At 37.7% G+C, this 23,017-nt stretch overlaps 1 protein-coding gene across 1 annotated transcript in view; it reads right to left on the bottom strand.

The window, feature by feature from the left end:
* The window catches only part of KCTD8 (potassium channel tetramerization domain containing 8), a 262,777-nt gene that overhangs the window by 216,359 nt on the left and 23,401 nt on the right, over positions 1-23,017 (bottom strand). The gene's annotated exons all lie outside the window — the stretch shown is intronic.

Here is a 23,017-nt window from a genome sequence, read left to right on the forward strand (position 1 = left end):
GCAGACCAAGCAATGCTGAAGACCTACAGCCACCAGCAGGTACGACAAACAGGCAAGGAATGATTCTACTCAGTGGATCATGGCCCTGCAGCTACTTTGATTTTTAACTTCTCCAGAATTGTTAAGAGAACTTTCTGTTTTGTTAAGCCACCCAAAATATTGATACCTTGACCATGGGATAAAACCTAGGATACTCAGAGTAAAGAACTGTGTAATAACTAGAGAGAGTAAATAATTTAGTAAGAGGCTTGATTGAGAGTAGATATTCATGTGGTTAACTGAGATCTACTTTTCAATAATATTTTAAAAAAAAATTAAGTAATTGAACATTTGTCTAAAATTCAATTTCTTAAGTGGAAAGCAGGGTTTCCAGCTCTCATCTTACAAGATTATCATGATGATTAGGTGGGAAACGTAGTATTAATATATAGGAAACAATGAAGACATATGATTACATTAGCTACTTTATACTAGTAAATTCTCTCCAACAAAATTTGATCAATTTAAAATTAATGCTATCATTTTTCTAGCTATATTGTCAATTAGCTAAATTATCTAATATGATATAAAGTTATCTGCCTGAGAATTCATGTAGGTAATTTTTATTTATTTACAGGATTTGTCCAAAGCAAAAAAATATATATATATATCCTTCTTTCTTCTAAGTCCATTTTTTCAGTTATGTTCACCCTGTCATGATCATGTGTCCTGCTACTGCAATTTATTCATTAGTTTTGAACCTATAATGAATAGACAATGCAATAAAACATTGCCTGTATTCCATCTCAAAGTCACTCCTAGATAAAAGATGCTTATTCTGTCCTTATGTTTTTCTATTTAGTACAGTAAATCTTATGATAACAGCACCATCTTATAACAGCAGCATCTCATCAAGTCATTGCAGACCTATAACATCAATATATAGAAGGCCCTCAAAATGGAAAATTTATTGTATAATTTACCTAAACTGACAATGAAAAGCATGAGCACATTTAAGAGTCAGATTAAAGTAATTGCTAAAATTAACAAACTCCCATTGTGATACATTAATACTTATCTGAATTAACATGCTTAGAAAATGGACAATTTCATGGCAATAAATTTCCCTGGTAAATGAAACTTGTAACTTTATTTCTCTTTATTGAAGTATACTTGATTTACAACATTACATTAATTTCAGGTATACAGCATAGCAATTCAGTATTTTTACAGATCATATACATACAATTAAAAGTTATTAATGGGTAGATCCTGTGCTATAAAATATATCCTTGTTGCTTACCTATTTTATACATAGTTGTTTGTATCTCTTAATCCCATACCCCTATATTGCCCCTACCCTCTTCCTCCTCCTCAGTGTAACCACTAATTTGTTTTTTTTGTATCTGTCAGTTTGTTTCTGTTTTGCTATATACATTAATTTGTTTTATTTTCTAGATTCCACATGTAAGTGATATCATACAGTATTTGTCTTTCTCTGTATGATTTATTTCACTAAGCATAATATTCTCAAGGTCCATCCACATTACTGCAAATAGCAGAAATTCATTCTTTTTTATAGCTGAGTAATACTCCATTGTGTGTATACATATACATATATATATAATATATAGCAATACATTATATATTATATATATATATGTATATACATACTTCTTCATTATCTATTCATCTGTTGATGGATGTTTGGGTTGCTTCTGTATCTTGGATATTATAGTGCTGCTATGAACACCTGGTGCTTGCATATTTTTGAATTAATGGGGTTTTTTTCCGGATATATACTCAGCAGTGGAACTGCTGGATGATATGGTAGCTCCTTTTTTAGTTTTAGGAGGGATGAAACTTGCAACTTTAAAAGATAAACTTTAGGGAAAATAATACTCACCCCTACAAACAAATTTATAAATATATGACCCACATCTTTATGACTTCTTGGTAATTAAAAGAAGTTGTTTTAGTCAGACTCTTAGTGACCCCATGGACTGAGCAACCAGGGAAGCCTCAATTAAAAGAAGTACTTGTCTTCAATATAGTTTTAGTCTGAAAAGTTGAACTAGTAAATTTAACACATAAAGAATACCATGAGCTATTCTAGAAAGTGCCTGAAGGACCAGATTTCTCCTAAATCAGTGCTTAAAGAGCAGCCTGGAAATCTAACTGCAGCACTGTTAAATGTCAAAAATGTCATTATGTAATCAACAGGGGTAACATATCCACAGAAAGACTATCTAGGGTAGTGGCTGGGGTTAGAATAATGCCTTCTGTAAAATGTGCAGCCCCTAATCCTCAGAACCTGTGAGTTTGTCACCTTACTTGGCAAGATGGAAGAGTCCAAGAAACAGTCAACACTGGATTCTAGAAGCTGGAAGAAGCAAGCAAACAGATTGTCCACTAGAGACAGTCTCCTGAAGAAACACAGCCCTGCTGATATCTGAATTTTAGCCCAATGAGACCCATTTCAGACTTCTGACTGCCAGAATTGTAAAACACAAGTTGTTTTAAGCCACTAAGTTTGTGGTAATGTGACAAAGCAGCAATAGGTAACTAATATGATGGTCTTCATAGAGTGCAGAAAAAACACTGAGGAAGAACAAAACAGCAGAAAGAATTTTTTGTTCAGCATGACCAAAGGAAAAAGACTCTGAAATGCACTAGTTATCGGAAAGGTACACTCTTTTCAGCCAGACTTTAACAAGGTTTTAAGCAACTTGAATAAAAAATTTCATAAAACATTATAATTCCCTTTGATCTACTTCACTGCTTCCCAAGAAAACTTTTAGTGACCAAACTGTCATCTAGGATATAAAATAAAAAGAAAGTGCTCAGAATAATAAACTGTAATATAAAAATGGCATTCTCTCCACTATAAATGAGCCAAAAGCAGAAGGTGTCTCCCTATCCTTTTGAGTCCACTTAGAAAGATGCCTCTTGACAAACTGTCTGCCTCCTCCCACCCCAATGGCTGAGGATTAGATTGATGGCCACCGACGGCAGGTAGCCCTGCCATGACTCCTTTGTAACACCTTCATCTCACTTTTTAACCTTGACACTTACTTAAATATACTCTAAATTATTTGAAATATTTAAAGATTCTATATTTAATAATTATATAGGTAAATAAATATTTAAGGAACTCAGGGGAACTATCGCAATAACTATAAATATTGTTGCAAACATATTTTGAGAGCTTACTATGTACCAGGCACTATACCATGAACTGTTAAAGTCGTAATCTCTTTTAATCCTCAAAACAGTATCTGAGTCAACGCACAGTGAAAAAATGATACTTAGATCAGCTGAGCAACTTGTCCAAGGTCACACAATAAGGAGTCAGAAGTTGAATCCCTTTGTGTCTGACGGCAAAGTCCCAAGCTCTAAAATGTAATCACTATAATATAACTATGCTATAGGGGGCTATTTATGGCTTTTTACTCCCACCACAAAGTGCCCCCAAGAGCTAATTTTTTTAAATTCTCGAATGATATCTCTACTGATTTTCCTATCATATTATCAAAATCTAATTTATATTTCTCACAGAAATTAGAAAACAAAGCTTATTAAAAAGTATGAGCAAATTATAGCTCATAAATTATTACTCTAGGATAGCACTTTATTTCAAGTCTTCTTCAGTGAAACTTTAGTCTTGAAAATTATCTTAAGATAATATGTCTTATTAGTGTTATAGCTTATAGTATCATTTAAGATAATACTATCTATTCTAGCAAAGTACTTCCTTGAAAGAACTTGCCACACTGTTCTATAATCGTTGGGAAAATGTTTTCCTGGTTAGATTATATCCTACCTGGGGTAAAGAATGAGGGATGATTTGGGTTTGTATCCCCATTTATAGTAGATCCTTGAGAAAAATCTCCCCCATGAAGCCTATAAAACACACCAACAATGCCCACTGGAAACAAGTTTTTCTTCCTGTGGGAAGCTGGAGGCATTAGTAGAATGTTAGAGTGTATGCTAAGTTGCTTTAGTCATGTCCAACTCTTTGTGACCCTACGGAACATAGCCCTCCAGGCTCCTCTGACCATAGGATTCTCCAGGCAAGAATATTGGATTGGGTTGCCATGCCCGCTTCCAGTGGATCTTCCCGATGCAGGGAATTAAACCCGTGTCTCTTTCATCTCCTGCATTGGCAGGTGGGTTCTTTACCACTAGAGCCACCTAGGGAGCCCGGTAGACTGTGTATATTGTACCTACTGTCCTAAACAAGCTGCCTAGGTCTGTGTGCCATTACCCAAAACTAGAGTCTGCACATTGCAATAAGGAAGGAGAACACCAAATATCCTCTAGTTTCCTAGAAATTTTTTGGCTTCATATTTCTGTTTTAAAATAGAAAAATAGAGATAAACTTTCTCAGAAGCATCACAACTGAAGTATTAATAAAAAATTATGCTTGAATGTTATCCAAAGATCCATATCTGTTCACCTAAGAAGGAGCCAGAAATCGCCCCTTTGCAAGTTATTTAAGAGAATAAGGATAACTTGAAGCCTAGACCCACTGAAATAGCTGAACAATCTCACCTTTAGGCAGAGACCAGAAGTAGTTAACTTCTGAATATTGTTTAAGATTGAATTTGAACAGAAAATAAATGAACAGTAAAACCATTTTGTCTAGTCTGTGTCTCCTGATATCCTGAAATTTCTATTTCATTGTAATTTAAAAAATCAAAGCAGAGTGTTTTCCAGAAAAGTCTATTATCTCTGACTTGGGCAAATGCGAGACCTATCTAGAGATGACAAGTATTAGCTTTAACTATATCTGTGATTTATTAAATTAGTGAATGAATAAATGAATAATGGAAATGTAAGTTGATAAAGCATGTGTGGTTGGAAAAAAGAAAATCAATCTGAATTTGGCTTTATAAAGGCAGTGTTTAATTTATCTTTGAATTCAATTTGTTTAAATGAATATAAACCACTAGACCCAAGAATAGGAAAAGCTGATTATAAATGTTAATTAAAAATATTTAATTTTCTGGGCATGATGAGCTAGATGAAGAAATACTATTTACACTAAGATAATTCTTAGAGAGCTGCCAAGCAAGAAAAAAATTTTAATTTTGTGGCAAATATAGGCAAACAACTGCTGTTTGCCTGTCTAGCCATAAGTATAGTTTTGAATATGCTATTAGATAAGTAATAATAGCAAGGCAAGGTAAGTATGCAATTGTTAAGCATTTGATTTCTAACCAAGAATCTATTATAACTAGCTATATAATCTCACGGGTACTAATTGTGCTCATCTAACAAAACTGATTTAAGTAATTACCATGTTCCAGGCGCTGTAGAGGCCCTAGGGTTACAAAGATGGATGAAGTATGCTCCTCTCCCTCAGTAAACTCAGAATCTGGGAGATAAGACAGGTTCACTATAGCTCACCTAAACACACTCTGATGAATCAATGGTATGATAAAGATCCTTCCCAATGACTGTGTGAGGACCATTGCTGTTGTTTAGTCATTAAGTCATGTTGAACTCTTTTCTGACTGAATGGACTGTAGCCCGCCAGGCTCCACTATCCATGGGATTTCCCAGGCAAGAATACTGGAGTGGGTTGCCATTTTCTTCTCCAGGGGATCTTCCCGAATCAGGGGTCAAACCCATGTTTCCTACTTGGCAGACAGATTCTTTATCACTGAGCCACCAGGGAAGCCTATGAAGACCATTAAGGAACCATTATAAATTCTGCCCTCATATTGGTAGAAACTGCAGAAAGCTTCATAGAGCAGGCCACTAAAGCATCTGCCTGTAAAGGAAGGCAATGGACAGAGGACATTCATGAAGAGATGGCAGCAGTGTGAGCAAGCACAAGGGTGAAACTAATTGGTAGCACTACAGAGAGTGAACAGATTGATGTGGCTAGTACACAGGATCTGTAATAGGCAGTCATTGGAAACAGAGCAAAAAATAAGAAGAACCAATGGTGGAATAGTTGAAATTTTAGTGGCAATAAAATATGAACTGTAACATTATCCATTCATATATCTTTCTGACCAATTAGAACTTATAATAAATGGTTCAACATTATTTGTTTTGGATTCTTACGGTTAAGCAAAGCATCAGACTGATGTCAGCAGGCAAGAAGGAAGCTGGTTGAGGATCAGGGGATTATTTTTAGAAGCTTTTAGAGAAGATTAAGGCAGTGGGTCAGGAAATGGAGAGAAGAGGAAAGAATAAAACAGACATTGCTCAACAACTGCAAGTGCATTACTGTGGTCAAGGCACGGTGTGTGGGCTCAGACAGGCCTTTGTTAGAATTACAGTTACCCAATTACAGGTGTGTTACCTTGTGCCAGTCATACTTAACCTCTTCAAGCTCAGTTTCCTCATCTGTAAAATGGTAAAAAGCAAATACTATGTATCACCTAAGGTTAAGTAAGACAATGCACACAGAAAATGATCAAAAGAGAGTAATTATTACTATAATTTTTAAATGCACACTTTACCAGTTTGTTCACCTGACAACCACCTTGCATATACCCAAATGTGGCTGTGTTTAATAAAAACTCAAATTATTTTATTAACATTATTCTCAAATATTCTAACATACTACATTCAAATAAACTTAACTAATCAAAAAAAATGAATTAGGAATTCTGGGGAAATGATGGCAGCTGTGGAAACATAATTTTGCATCTTCTGAATATCCATATAAAAACATAGAAAGTCATTACATTGCAAATCTAAGAACCTTGGACAACATTTAACAAAGATAGGTGACAAGATGCTCTGCAAAGCCTCAGATATAAGTGGATAGTTTCAAACCACTAACAGCCACAAGACCTTTTTGGTATCATCATTTTGTGAAAGGAAACAGAGAGAATCAACAGAGCCACTGAAGACGTGAGAACAAAACAACCCCAAAGTAACCACCAGGTAGTCACCTAAAAGTGCTACTGGCATGTTTTAAGACCTGCAACTGAAGGAAGGGGGCTTCCCCACTCTAATAGTGTCCCATGGTGAGGGAGAAAGGAGCTGGAATAGCTTAATGCATATGACTTCTAAACAATCAAGCTGCCTTCTTGAGCAGGACTACAAACCGAGGAGAAACTACGAGGAATGGCATCACAATACAGCAGAAGAGAGACAAGAGCAGGGATAAAATGAGAAAACTCAGAAAAGACAGTTTGGGAACCAAACCAGGAAATATCAGAAGGCAAGGCACCAGATCATTTAAAGCTACACAAAAATGATAGACTGTGGGAAAATCTACCAAATTACCCAGGTTTTTTAGTAGATAAATTGTAAGTGGGGGAAAAAGGGAAGGGAGGAAGAATGGTGACTTTCAGGCATCACTTGAAGATTAGGGAATTAAAAAACTCTCACCCCCCAGTGTTAACTAAAAGATGATACTATGATCATGGCATCTGGTCCTATCACTTCATGGCAAATAGATGGGGAAACAATAGAAACAGTGACTTTATTTTGGGGGGCTCCAAAATCACTGCAGATGGTGACTGAAACCACAAAATTAAAAGAGTTCCTTGGAAGAAAAGCTATGACCAAGCTAGACAGCATATTAAAAAGCAGAGACATTACTTTGCCAACAAAGGTCCATCTAGTCAAGGCTATGGTTTTTCCAGTAGTCATGTATGGATGTGAGAGTTGGACTATAAAGAAAGCTGACTGCCAAAGAATTGATGTTTTTGAACTGTGGCGTTGGAGAAGACTCTTGAGAGTCCCTTGAACAGCAAGAAGATCCAACCAGTCCATCCTAAAGGAGATCAGTCCTGAATATTCATTAGAAGGACTGATGCTCAAGCTGGAACTCCAATACTTTGGCCACCTGATGCAAAGAACTGACTCCTTGGAAAAGACCTTGATGCTGAGAAAGATTGAAGGCAGGAGAAGGAGGGGACGACGGAGAATGAGATGGTTGGATGGCATCACCATTGATCACCACTGATCACCAACACTTACTCAGTTTCAGTAAGCTCCAGGAGTTGGTGATAGTCAGGGAAACCTGGCGTGCTGCAGTCCATGGGGTCGCAAAGAGTTGGACATGACTAAGCGACTGAACTGACTGATGGATGTCTTAGTTCAGTTGGGCTGCAATAATGTTGGCAAAGAATCTGCCTGCAATGCAGGAGATGTGGTTCAATTTCTGGGTTGGGAAGATTTCCTGGAGAAGGAAACAGCAATCCACTCCATATTCTTGCCTGGAAAATCCCATGGATAGAGGAGCCTGGTGGGCTATAGTCCATGAATCACCAAGAGTTGGACACAACTTAGCAACTAAATCATCACCACCAATGGAATACCATAGTCTGGGTAGCTTGTAACCAACAGAAATTTATTTCATGCAGGTCTGGAGGCTGCGAAGTCCAAGATTAAGGTGCTGACAGATTCAGTGTCTGATAAAGATCTGCTTCTGCTTCATAGATATCACTGTGTTCTCGCATGCTAGAGGGGGTGCTGAAGCCCCCTGAGGTCTCTTTTATAAGAACAATAATCTAATTCATAAGAACTCCACCTTCATGACCTTATCACCTCCCAAGTGCCCCACCTCCCAATATCATCACATTGGGCATTAGGATTCAATATATAAGCAAGTTGACAACTTGAACTTAACTGAATTGCTAAGGTCACAGGGCAACCAAGGGGGCCAAAATATGAGGCCAAAATATGCTTGCAAGAAAAGACGAGAGATAAGCAGCAATTTAATTGACTGAGGTATAACTGGACACTGATAAGAAGAGATCAAGGTTGGCAAACTTTCTTCACGGGGCCAGATAGCAAATATTTTCAGCTTTGGAAATCACAAAACTGGGTCACAACTTCTCAGCTATGTTAAAAACAGACATAGCTAATTGGTAAATGAATGAGCATGAAGGTGTCCCAATCACAGGGATGCTTATTTCCAAAAAAAAAAAAAAAATCACCGGGGCTATGGTTTGTTTCTCCTGGGCTGGATGTGTGGTCTATTGCTTGAGACTGAGTGTGCCTTGGCAAGAAAGTAAAGTCCCTGGGAGCCACAGATACAGAGCATTCACATCCTCTTCCCAGGCTTCTCTCCCAGGTGTTCAGAGAAAATATCAGGAAAATCCTGAGAAAGTCTCTCTCATGACATAAAACTAACAATTCAGATAATATTTTAGAGTTGTAAGGAAAAATGATAAAACTGTCGGGAAACTAATTAAAAGAAGTCAGAAAATGAAGGCTCTAAAGAAATTATAATTGGTGGCTCAGATGGTAAAGAATTTGCCTGCAATGCAGGAGACCCAGATTCGATCCCTGGGTCAGGAAGATGCCCTGGAGAAGGAAATGGCTAGTCACTCCAGTATCCTTGCTTGGATACTCCAGTGTCCTTGTCCATGGAGAATTCCATGGACAGAGGTGCCTGGTGGGCTACAGTCTGTGGGGTCACAAAGAGTTGGACATGACTGAGCAACTAATGCTTTCACTTTCACTTTGAAGTGAAGTGAAAGTTGCTCAGTTGTGTCCGATTCTTTGCGACCCCATGAACTGTATAGTCCCTGGAATTCTCCGGGCCAGAATACTGGAGTGGGTAGCCTTTCCCTTCTCCAGGGGATCTTCCCAACCCAGGGATCAAACCCAGGTCTCCTGCATTGCAGGCGGATTCTTTATCAGCTGAGCCACAAGGGAAGCCCAAGAATACTGGAGTGGGTAGCCTATCCTTTCTCCAGTGGATCTTCCTGACCCAGGAATTGAACCATGGTCTCCTGCATTACAGGCAGATTCTTTACCAACTGAGCTATGACGGAAGCCCTTAGGGCACTAATTAAAAGTGAGAAAATGAAGGCTATAAAGGAATTGTAAGTTAAAATAGTTTAAAATAGAGCAGGGTTAATGGTCTTCAGTCCCTAGGATGAATCAGAGACAAATAGAAGCTGTTTTTTAGGAGAAGGTGGGGGGAAAATGATAGGCAGTGAATTTCCAAGAGAAAGGCAAAGAACTTAGAGAATTGCTTCCTGAAGGTGTTTTTAAAATTGGTTTCTTTTTTTTTTTTTTTTTCATTTTATTGTTTTGTTAACTCAGACTACGGATAAAACATAAGTGAATTTTCCTGAAAGCAAGTGTTTTTTCATATCTTGTGGTTTTATAGTATTTCCTAAGTATAACACATAATATATATTGCCTTCCAAAGAACAGAACAAATTTCTCAAGATAAGACTTTGGAGAGCACCTCTCCAAGGAGATTCACAAAAGTTTAATCACAACATATTCATGATAGAGATGTCATATGACTCCCTTATCCCTACCTAGCATTTGGAATAGATAAAATCCTAGGAAATTATGGGGAAAAAACATGCAACATCTGTTTCAGATGTTTCAATATTTGATGTAGCTACTATTGGGAGAAAGCCCAGAATTCTTATAATATGGAAAAAAGTTACAAAGACTTATTCATAATAATGTTTATGGTTTCCAATTTTAACTATGGATCCTCTTTTTTTCTTTATATAAATTATTCTGTGCTTAACAGCAATTACATAATCTGAGCATGGGCATTAATTAACTGTTCCTAAAATATGTGCCATTCATTCTTATTTTTGTTACTTAGCAATATCTTTCTAAATGTCTATGCCTAATGCAATACACTGTGTTCCTTAGTGATAAAATAAAAACCTCAAACTTGGCATTCACATCTTTAACTTAGAATTTTACCCCTCCTTGGTTTTTCTGTCTACTTATTAGCCATTTGGTTGCTGGTCAAACTCCTCTCTCCAAGAAAACAATAAAAAAAATATTAAATTTAAATCTATCAAACTTTGTTATTGGAAAGAAGGTCTTATATTTTAGGATTTAATGTGCTTGTAATACAAGATTCTTTTCTCCATTATCAATTGTTAGAGGGAGCACCTTTGATATGTATTAATCAGTGTGATTTTCAATCTGGATATGTAGGAAGGAGGTGAAGAGACAGGACCAACCTCATAACCAAGAACCTGTATTCAAATACTTTGGAGAATAGATATTGTTTAAAGGAGCTCCCTCCTAAATTTTATTTGGAGTTGGATCTGGCTAGGATTCATCCTAACTGTATCACCTATCAGGTGTTTATCCCTGGGTAGGAGGCTAAATCATGCTGAGCCTCAATTTGCAGGGGATTAAAATGAAAACAACAACATTCTCTTCACAAGGCTATGAGGAGGATTAAATGAAATAACATAAAAAGCCTGCTGCTGCTGCTGCTGCTGCTAAGTTGCTTCAGTCGTGTCCAACTCTGTGCGACCCCAGAGACGGCAGCCCACCAGGCTCCCCAGTCCCTGGGATTCTCCAGGCAAGAACACTGGAGTGGGCTGCCATTTCCTTCTCCAGTGCATCAAAGTGAAAAGTGAAAGTGAAGTTGCTCACTCGTGTCCGACTCTTAGCAACCCCATGGACTGCAGCCCACCAGGCTCCTCCATCCATGGGATTTTCCAGGCAAGAGTACTGGAGTGGGGTGCCATTGCCTTCTCCGTAAAGAGCCTTTATAAACCAAGTGGAGTTTATAAACCAAGTACATGGTCCCTGGTACTTGGTTTATATCCAGCAAATATTCCTTTCTATTCAGTTCAGTTCAGTTCAGTCACTCAGGCGTGTCCGACTCTTTGCAAGCCCATGAATTGCAGCATGCCAGGCCTCCCTGTCCATCACTGACTCCCAGAGTTCACTCAAACTCAAGTCTATCGAGTCAGTGATGCCACCCAGCCATCTCATCCTCTGTCATCTGGAAAAACCATAGCCTTGACTAGACGGACCTTTGTTGACAAAGTAATGTCTCTGCTTCTGAATATGCTATCTAGGTTGGTCATAACTTTCCTTCCAAGGAGTAAGCGTCTTTTAATTTCATGGCTGCAGTCACCATCTGCAGTGATTTTGGAGCCCAAAAAAATAAAGTCTATTACTTCAGCCCAAAGGCATAGTGATGTTGGTGCTGGTGGTGGTGTTTCTGACCAGGAAAGAGACCGACCCTTCCACTACTCACTATTTCACCAACCAGAAATTTGCCTGCTTCAGTTTCCAGGGTAAATTTTAACACTGATCTAAGTCAGTGGTTCTCAATTAGAGCAGTTTGCCCCCAAGGACATTTGGCAGTATCTGAGGACATTTTTAACAGTCACAACTGGGAGAGTGGAACAATAGGGTATGCTGGTAACATCTATTAGATAGAGACAGGCAACACTACTAAACAGCCTACACAAGAATTATTGGACCCAAATGTCAAAAGTACTGAAGTTGCAAAACCCTAACCTGAATTAGTAAAGCTGGCACACTTACACTGTTTCTTCAGTGACTACCATTACACAGTGCAGGGTACATGTCTTTCCACTCTTCAGCAATTTTTGAAATAAGTAATTTCAACACTCTGGACACAGAATATTCCATTAGTAAAACAGCTATTCTGTTAATTATTTTGTGAATTGTCAAGACATCAGTGAAACAAGAGCTTCTCTGCAGTTCATTAATTGACACAGCTGTGATTCCAGAGAATGTCTACAGTCTGTCTGCTCAACAAAAAGTGACCCAATTCCTCTGTTAATTTAAGCTGGAAAAAGTTCTTGAGAATGATCCACAAGAGACGATGAACTTCATCTCCCTTTAAAGGCAAAAGCAAGAATTCTTTAGACAAATGGAGGGTAGAAAGTTAGCAGGGAAAACAAGTAAGTAATAAATGTACCATGAGTTATTATTTATATAAATCAACAATAATGGAGAAATTATAAGCCTTTTAATCCCACTAGATATGAACAGGTGAGCTGCTTACAACATAAAGAATCCTGTAATCAGCATATCCATACACCTTCTATACATTCTTAAGTTTTTACCCTAAAGAAAGTTTTAATCTCTTCCATACATATTAGTGAGACTTCTGAATAATCATTGTGACTTGACTTAATAGTAAAATTCACTCAGAGAGAGCTTGCACGATTTCTGATGCTGATGGTTAAAACAATATATAAGTGATATCATAATGTCATACTGAACTATATCCAAAAAAAGTAGCACTAAGTAGACAGTTTCTATAGGTTTTCTCTATCACAATCCATTTTTGAACCAGCCAAATGGGTTCCAGTTTGATTTTACACAATAACCACTGTCTTCCCTTCATAGCCAGATAAATAGTATTAAACAATATGGGCTAGCCAATCTTTTCTAAAGACATACCTATGGCCTTAAAGAGACTCTTCTGGGTTCCCCACCATCTTCCCCAACACGTACCCTGGTCATTCACCAGCCTAACTACTTACCTATATTTGTCTCAACAGGTAGTAGCAGCTATTAGAGTCTTACCTAAATGTCCCCACTCCCAGCCCATCATTCTCAGGGTTCTTTCCACTATATGACTCTGCTTTTCTACATAATTAGATAGACTCCCACCTACACACATATATAGCTATTCTCCCTTTCATGTCAATATATTTTGCCTCTAATTACAAGCAAAAGTTAGTATAAAAGAATGAGAAATCTGGAGCAGAATAATACTTTTTACAAAAAGTAAAAGACATCTTGAATACTGTTTGGGAAATGTCAATTGAAAACAATTTTTGATATAATTGTGTGAGGCTGTTCCTCTATAATTCAGGTTTGTCCACCAAAAATAAATTTAGTAATTGCTTCTAACTTTAGCCTTGAAAAGCTAACTAAACACATAGTCATATTATTTAAAATACTCCAAAAAGTCACCCCCCAAATTAAGCTATGGAAATGATATCTACTTTTGCTAATTTAATCATAGAGAGCATCTACCATAACATCTGTTATAATAATATTAAGAAACATTTAATTGTTACTCTCTTTTTAGTCCATTGTTATAGACTGAATTGTATCTCTCCAAAATTCATATGACAAAATCCTAACTCCTAATACCTTACAATGTGACTATATTGGAGATATAAGGTTTTTAAAGAGATAAAGTTGAATAAATAAATAGGGTGGCCCCTAATCTGATATGACCAGTGTCCTTATTAGAAGAGGGGATTAGGATGCAGACATACTAGAGGGAAGACCATATGGATAAACAGAAGACAGCCATCTAAAGCCAAGGAGAAAAGCCTTGGAAGAAATCAGTGATCTCAATGATCCCAGCCAATACCTTGATCTCAGACTTCTCATCGCCAGAAATGAAAATAAATTTCTGTTTTTTAAGCCACCCAATCTGTGGTACTCTGTTATGGCAGCTCTAGAAATGAATACACCCAATAGCCTAAACATTCCGATTTTTAAGAAGTGTTTAAAATAGAATAAAAAATCCTATTTATTATAGAGTAGTTCCACAATTAAAGGTGATTTACTAGTTTGGGTCTATCTGCCTCTGAAAGAACAAAAGGAAATGGAGCAAATACTGCACCCAGCCAATCTTCTGCTCCTCTGGATGGTAACAATCACATATTCATGTTTACATTAGGTCTGGCCAACCCTTAGTTTTGCATTCATAAATATACAGTGATATTTCATTTTGGCTTGGAAACGAAAAGGTTTTATCAGTGAAAGGAAAGTAAAACATACTAAGAGGTTTAGCATGGATTTTCACCATTTAATCCTCAGCACCTAGAACTATTCTGGACATTATCATTGCTTAATCAATAGTTAAATAATTTATAAGCATTGCTTATTGAACTTTTATGCAGAGTACATATGAAATGCCAGGCTGGATGAAACACAAGCTGGAATCAAGATTGCCAGGAGAAATATCAATAACCTCATCTATGCAGATGACACCACCCTATGGCAGAAAGTGAAGAAGAACTAAAGAGCTGTTTGATGAAGGTGAAAGATCAGAGTGAAAAAGCTGGCTTAAAACTGAGCATTCAAAAAACAAAGATCATGGCATCTCATGGCAAATAGACGGGGAAACAATGGAAACAGTGACACTTTCTTTTCCTGAGCTCCAAAATCACTGCAGATGGTGACTGCAGCCATGAAATTAAAAGATGCTTTCTCCCTGGAAGAAAAGCTACGACCAACCAGGACAGCATATTAAAAAGCAGAGACATTACTTTGCCAACAAAGATCTTTCTAGTCAAGGCTATGGTTTTTCCAGTGGTCATGTATGAATGCGATAATTGGTCCATAAAGAAAGCTAAGCCCCAAAGAATTGATGCTTTCAAACTGTGGTGTTGGAGAAGACTCTTGAGAGTCCCTTGGACAGCAAGGAGATCAATCCAGTCAATCCAAAAGGAAATCAACCCTGAATATTCATTGGAAGGACTAATGCTGAAGCTGAAGCTCCAATACTTTGGCCACCTGATGCGAACAGCCAACTCATTGGAAAAGAACCTGATGCTGGGAAAGATTGAAGGTAGGAGGAGAAGGGGACAACAGAGGACGAGATGATTAGATGGCATCACCGACTCAATGGACAGCAAGCCCTGGGAGATGGTGATGGAAAGGGAAGCCTGGCATGTTGCAGTCCATGGGGTTTGCAAAGAGTTGGACACAACTGAGCGACTGAACAACAACAACAAATCATAGTCACTGAATGCTGAAACTGTCAATGAATAGAAAATATGACTATCTTCTCCTGGTTCCTGAAAAGACGGCAGCCTAGCACAAGTTGCTGTTTCTTTCCCCAAAAATGCATCCTTTTAGGACAAAACACAGAAGGAACCACAGACCTGAGGAACCAACATAAAAACACTGAGAAAACTACTGTGCGATTATAACACCATGTAGCTAAGCACAGAGTCAGAGGATAATTTTAGGAAGGACCCCACTCTTTCCTCTTCTAAATATTGTTTTAAAAGAACCACTGCCTCTCGCACACTATTTGCCAGACAGGGTAAAAATATATCTATATCAAAGTTATCTGACCCAAAGCAATATAAGCAACCAATAAAAAAGAGGAACTGAAAATATATGTCAAGTACCAAGTAAAATACTACTTGATAACATATACTAAAACAGAAAGGAGAAATGAAATAATATCAACTGAATGAGGCATATCAACACTAATATGACACTTGTAAAGGGAAAGTTATTTTAAGTACATTCATCAACAAACAAAAAGCGTTGGGAAAAAAATGACACCCAATCTTTTAACTTGGAAAGTGGGAAAAAGAACAGCATAGCAAACCTAGAGAATGAAGGAGGAAGACAATAATAAAGATACTAACAAAAATCAAGACATGGAGGAAAAAAATCCACCAAAAAAATGAGGAAAAATAAAAAAGTAAAAGCTTTTAGGAGATTAATAGATAAACAGACTCTGGCAATTAGTTCTGGGAGAAAGGAGGGGTGAGAGAGGGAGAGAAAGAAGATATAAATAAAAAACATAAGTGAGGAAGGAATAAGTATAAACACAAAAAGATATTAAAGTGGTAAAAGAATATTCTGAGCACCCATATGATACTAAATCTGCAAACCTAAATAAAATGTTTATTTCTGGGAAAATACAAAATGTAAAATTAGTATAAAAGGAAACAAAAAACTTCCAATAGATTGATCATATTAAATAAATTTAAAAAGCAAAGTCTCCTCCTCTGAAAAAAAATCCCCTGGTCTTGCTGATTCTTAGGTGCACTTCACCAAATTATCAAGGAACAGATAATTCTTACCTTTTAAGAAAAAGTAGAAAGAGAGAAAGGTGTCCATGTTATGCAGCTAATGTAATCTTTATTACAAAATTAAAGATTATGCAAAAAAATTATAGGCCTATTCAATTGTAAATAGTGCAAATGCCAAAATAAATATTAACCAAATGAAAGGGTATATTAAAATTCAATATGATTAAGTTCAAACTCTTACAGATACTATTATGACTATAATGACCAACTTGATTAAACTAAACTAGACTCATTACTTTCCTCCTGCCCCTAAATCAGTCCTTCCTCTAGGCCTCCATATTCCTGTGAGTTCTTCTAGGTACCAAACATGGAAGCATTAAAGCCACCTTTGATTCTACCTACCTACCTACCTTGGACTCAATCCACAGCCCTAGAAAAGATTTCTGAACAATGTTTTCCATATCCACCCCCTCTTTTCCATTTCATTACCATCAGCTCAGTTCAAGCTCAACCCATGTCATGCCTGGACTCTCGAAATTGCCGCCCAAAGGCCCTTTTTGCTGTAATTTACTCCCTTCATGCATTCTTTTGCTACTGCTGCTAAGTCGCTTCAGTCGTGTCCGACTCTGTGCGACCCCATAGACGGCCGCAGCCTGCTAGGCTGCCCTGTCCCTGGGATTCTCCAGGCAAGAGTACTGGAATGGGGTGCCATTGCCTTCTCCAATTCTTTTGCTACCATACCTTTAATATTTGCCATTTTCTTCAGGATAAAGATCTAATTGGTCTTGTATAAAACTACCACCTATTATTATCCACTTCCTGAGGTTAAGGATGATATATATGATATATCCATTTTGATATCCTTCTTTAGAGAGTCTTGTATTAGTAGCTCAGTCATGTCTGACTCTTTGCGATCTCATGGACTGTTACTCCTCTGTCCATGAAATTCTCCAGGCAAGAATACCGGAATGGATTGCCATTACCTTCTCCATTAGAGAGTCTAGCTTATAAAAATTACTCAATAAACATTTATGAATTTGACACAGTCACTTGGCTCTGACAATACACTGTACACTACCAGCTTTGTCAAAAGTCTAATACAACAAAAAAAAATCCTTAGTTTAAGTCTCCCAAGGAATATTCTGCCCTTCAATACTCAATATTTTTCAGAATACCCTTTGACAGATATACACCCAGGTGACTAGGAACCTATGGCAGATTTCAGCAATTTCTCTCATATCACCTTCGAGATTTTCCAAACTCAGCTGGATTCATGACCTCAGGCTTCTTTCAGGGTGATGTTCCTTCTACATCACTGTTCTGATTCAGGAGGAGAAGGGGGCAACAGAGGGTGGGATGGTTCTATGGTATCACTGACTCAATGGACACGAGTTTGAGCAAGCTCTGAGAGATAGTGAAGGACAGGTGAGCCTGGCATGCTGCAGTCTGTGGGGTCACAAAGAGTTGGACACAACTGAGCGACTAAACTGAACTGAACAGTTTAGGTCTTGATTAAAACAATGGGTAGATTAAAACCTGAGAGTCTGAACATTTATGGCCTTTACATGTTAGAGGGTGAGCCACTCTCAGCAAAATCATGTCTTACATGGAATTTGTTTTTCATACACAAAGTTCTGCTTTTACTCCATGTTCCTCTCAGCTATCTATCCCTCTATTTCCCTTATTCAGATATAAAATGCTTTTAATGTTCCTTCTTCCTTCTATCTTTATTAAAAACATTTTAAGACAGTATCATATCTGTATCTATAATCTAGTACTTAGAAATATTTATTAGCTACCAATTTTAATAACTTCAATTTATTTTAAATTACAAAAATATAAGCTGAAAGTAAATAGTTTACAAAATTAAAAGTTATTTAAAAATCCTACAACCTAGTAATAACTAAGGGCATTTCCTTCTAGGCTTTTAAATGCCTTAACACTGACTTGTATCTTTTTTTAATATAATTATCAGCATTCTATGACACAGATCTATGTCCTATTTTTTAATTTATTATTTTAGCAAGACCATCATTTTTCTCAGTACCCACATTTTTATAGTTAGGAAAGTTCTTAAACATGAATCTGGTAGGAATATTCTCAGGCACCACTCCCCAGAGATTCTAACTCAGTAGGAAACAAATACTCTAGTTTAAGCAACATCCCAGGTGCATTACAAGTTCCTGAGATTATCACAGCTTTACTGATTTCTTTATGCATCCTGAAGGAAGCAACTAGTTGCATCAACTACTCATTTATCAGCATCGTTCACTAGCTCTGCTCTGTTCTTCAGAGCACCCACACTAAGAATCCACAAGCCTGGATGAATCCCATTATCTACCCTTTCTACTTCTGCATGCACATCAGAGCCCATCCCCAACATGCAATTTGCTACCGCTGTGATTTATAATTTTCTTTAATTATCTTTAAAATCACTAATGAGCTCCTAATTCGGTAAATCTAATTGATGTTTTCAGTCTTAATAAACGGTCAACCCTCTGAAGCATTTATACCGTTCTGTTTAAAAACTCATTCCCTAGTGATACAGCAAATAAGAATCTGCCCGCCAATGCAGGGCACGTGAGTTCGATCCCTGGTCAGGGAAGATTCCACATGTCATGGAGCAACTAAGCCCATGAGCACAACTACTGAGCCCACACAGCACTCTTACTGAAGGCCATACACCCGAGGATAAGTGTTCTGCAACAAGAGAAGCCACGGCAATGAGAAGCCCCGTGCACCACAACAAAGAGTAGACAACACTCCCCACAACTAGAGAAAGCCCATGCACAGCAATGAAGACCCAGTGTGACCATAAAATAAACAAAAAAAAATTTTTAACTCAATTTTTTTGTGCTTAAAACTTGTTTTTCCCACAGACTCCACGACCACCTCTCTCTCTTGAAACTTCCACTGTTCCCCTGGCCTTTCACAATGTTGTTCACAGGCCCCTCTTTATCAACCTACTCCTTCAACAGCCTCAGCACAGTTCTCTTCCTCTCCAAATTAACTGATCATTTATCTAATCTCTAGTACCTGCTTTCTGAGATACTTCCACTTGCAAATTACAGATACCTTAAATGTAACAGGTCTAAAGCTGGTCTGATCATCTTCTTCTTCAGGATGGGCCTCACTCCTCCAGTATGCGCTATCTCAGTCATGGCCATCACCAACTGGAGTCATTCCCTACATGTCTTTGTCCCTCTTCCCTACATCCAACAGGTCAAAACATTTGAACAAAGACACACAATCAAATGATCACAGTGGATGCCCATAAAACAGATCAGAGTATTAAATTTTACTAACAATTTAAAGAACCAGAGAGGCAGAGAAGAAACCAAGAGTGGTCTGGGACATCCTAAATGACTCCTTCATTCCTTCCTTCCCACACAGAACAGTCACTCTCAGGCCCAGAATGATCAATGAGGAATTTAAGGGAAGTTTTATGGGGTTCCCCACAAACAAGGACATATAAATCTTCCATATTTTATATACTCAGAAAAATGAATAGCCCATTTGGTATCCTCCAGGGATCCATGCCCTATATAGACTTTGTACTTATTCACTGTAAGTCATTCTTAGGGTCATTTGGTAAAGGCATTTACTAGATATCTTTTCTTCCTAGAAAGATCACTCGTGTATTTACTTCGAGAGCCAGTTGACAAGGAGGTCAAACCAAGTCATCTGCCTTCTTTTCTTTCTCCCAAGGCATCCTCCTGGTAAAGGGGATAAATGAATCATTGGGAAACTGCCAGATGCTTTAGCTCTTTGCTTTAGCCCAAAGTTCAATTGACTATGCTACCTCCATACAATAGAATGCATCTTTTACTCCCCAACTGTACTGGAGCACATCAGTTTACCTCTAGCCTGAACCTTTACCATAACCACTAACTAACCAAGTAACTTCAATTTCCCCGATTCTATGTCTCACTCTGCTGCCGTAGCTGCTTCTTGAAAATGCATATTTAGCCATGTCCTTTACTGGTTTAATATCCTTTGGCTAACATAAAATGTACAGCAACATCCTTCCACCGCCTAGATTTCCAAATTTTTCCAACATGTTTCTTGATATCCAGCCAGATAAACCTATTCTCTAATACTTCATGCCTACCTAACAAAGCCCCCAAGCTCTCACATGGATGCACACTGTTCAGCAAATACTTTTCAATGCTATCTTTTCTCAAATGCCTTTCCTGAACCAACCCCCTGCCCCACACTGAGTTCAGGTAATAGCCACTCCCTCTGAATTGTCACTGTTCTTTATAAATAATAAGCAATACAGTACACTTTAAATAACCAATAACCTTGACTTTAAATAAGATGCTATGCCACGTGTTTTATTTGCATCACACAATTTAATTCTCAAAGCACCCTCTGAAATATGTACTATTATTCTAACAATTTACAAAAGAGGAAACCATGGTTTGGATACAAAAAAGACTTACCCAGAGTCACACAGTCATTAATGAAAAGAGTTAGAATATGAACGCAGCTCTAGTTTACTCCAGAGCCCTCCTCCTTAAGACCAGTTTTAGTATGTGTCTACTCACCCAACCCACTTCAGTACTCTTGCCTGGAAAATTCCATGGACAGAGCGGCCTAATGGGCTACACAGTCCATGGGTTCGCAGAGTCAGACGCAACTGAGCGACTAAAACAATAACTCACCCATTACACAGCTTCCCTAACTATATCAACAAACATTTGCTAAGTGATAATTTGGTGCCACACACAGTGTGAGACTTCACTAAGTAAAGTGTGGAAAATAAGTCTAATTTAAAAAATCACCCTCTCTAACTAAAGAAATCACCAGTTTTAATTTCATTTAAGAAACCAAACTACTATATACTACTCTTAACAACAGTGTCAAACAGTGTGAGGCTTCATTTCATAAGGAAAGGAAAATAGATTTAATGTGAAATTATCCCCTTAACTTGATGGGCCAAAAAAAATCTGCATCAGGTTTAACAGTTAATTTCTCTGGCAATTTAAAGTTACCTAGTAATTCCCATCACTCATGGGCTTTTGAAAGATTATCTATTACATTGTACAGGCATTACTGTTGCTAGAACTTTTTTTACATCCGCCCTAGATCTTGCACTTCAGTGACTTAAATTTACATTCCGATGCCAGGCAAAAGTTATTCATCTGGCAAGTAGCTAGGGTAGAACCCTCAGCTTGCATTGTACCTGATGTAGAAAATGAGATAGTGCCTTTACCAGCTTCTTTCTCATAGTTTACCTCAAAGCAATCTATATGTTGTTACTACTGGCTCAGTTTATATAGGGTAATTTAACTGAGGTGCTAAAAACACTTGATATGTATCATCTCATCTATGCTCAAACCATTCCTCAATGAGAGATGGGAAAATAATCTCAAAGTATTTAAGTGATTTTTATGCAATCAATAACTAACAAGTGACAGAAGCAAAAGGTCAGCCAAGATCCTCTGATTTTCTCTAATCTTTGCCAGAATCCATACACATGTCAACATTACTAAATGGTAGATGTCTAAAAATTTAGCATATTTTCATTTATCCTAGACTCTAACATGCATATTTTGAAACTACATACTTCTACTATATATATATATATACACATATGCACATATATACACATATACACTATATGTATGTACACACACACACACACACACACACATATATATCTTTTCCTTGGGTATTTTTTTTATTATCCAGTATTCCTATACCTGTTCCTCATTGATAACTTATGATTACTAGTCTCATTTCTATCATACATACTTAGTATATAAAAGAACTCCCATAAGGGGAGTTATGCAATGATGTCTTTGCAGAGATAAGATGAACATGTATATATTTGCAGGCATTTTGACAAAGAGAAAAAGTATTGTCTTTCATATGTGCTTCTTAAAGTTAGGTGAGGCACAGGTTGTACAAAATATGGATGGATCTGCTGTACACTAGCAGGAAAAGGCTAGATAGATGAAAACCATGGAATTTCCTGATTTCACTCAGATGGGATTCCAGATCTAATCCCTGTTGCCTGAATCAGTCGTCCTCCTATAGACTTTCATTCAGAATGCAGAGGAGGCAGGGAGCAGGGCATCACCGTTTTGCAGGGGAAGTTGTCTGCAGCTATGCAGGCAGATTCTTACTCTCAGTTCCCTGATTGTGGCAAAGGCAGCAGCCACACAGGTGGCCAGTTCTCCAGAGTGATTTAAAGTCTTCCTTCCTGAGATTTATTTCTTCCACCCTTCTATGAGATATGTATATCCTTAATAGATCCCTTTCACCTCACATTAATGAGTGCATTTGTTTTTAGGGAGCTGATGAGTATGATTTAGAATAAAGAATGTGGTTCTTGCTGTAATAGTTCAGTCGCTCAGTCGTGTCCAATTCTTTGCGGCCCCATGAACCGCAGCATGCCAGGCCTCCCTGTCCATCACCAACTCCCGGAGTCCACTCAAACCCATGCCATCCAACCATCTCATCCTCTGTCATCCCCCTCTCCTCCTGCCCTCAATCTTTCCCAGCATCAGGGTCTTTTCCAATGAGTCAGCTCTTCTCATTAGGTG

Source organism: Bos javanicus, chromosome 6, assembly GCF_032452875.1.
Source record: "Bos javanicus breed banteng chromosome 6, ARS-OSU_banteng_1.0, whole genome shotgun sequence".
NCBI lineage: Eukaryota > Metazoa > Chordata > Mammalia > Artiodactyla > Bovidae > Bos > Bos javanicus.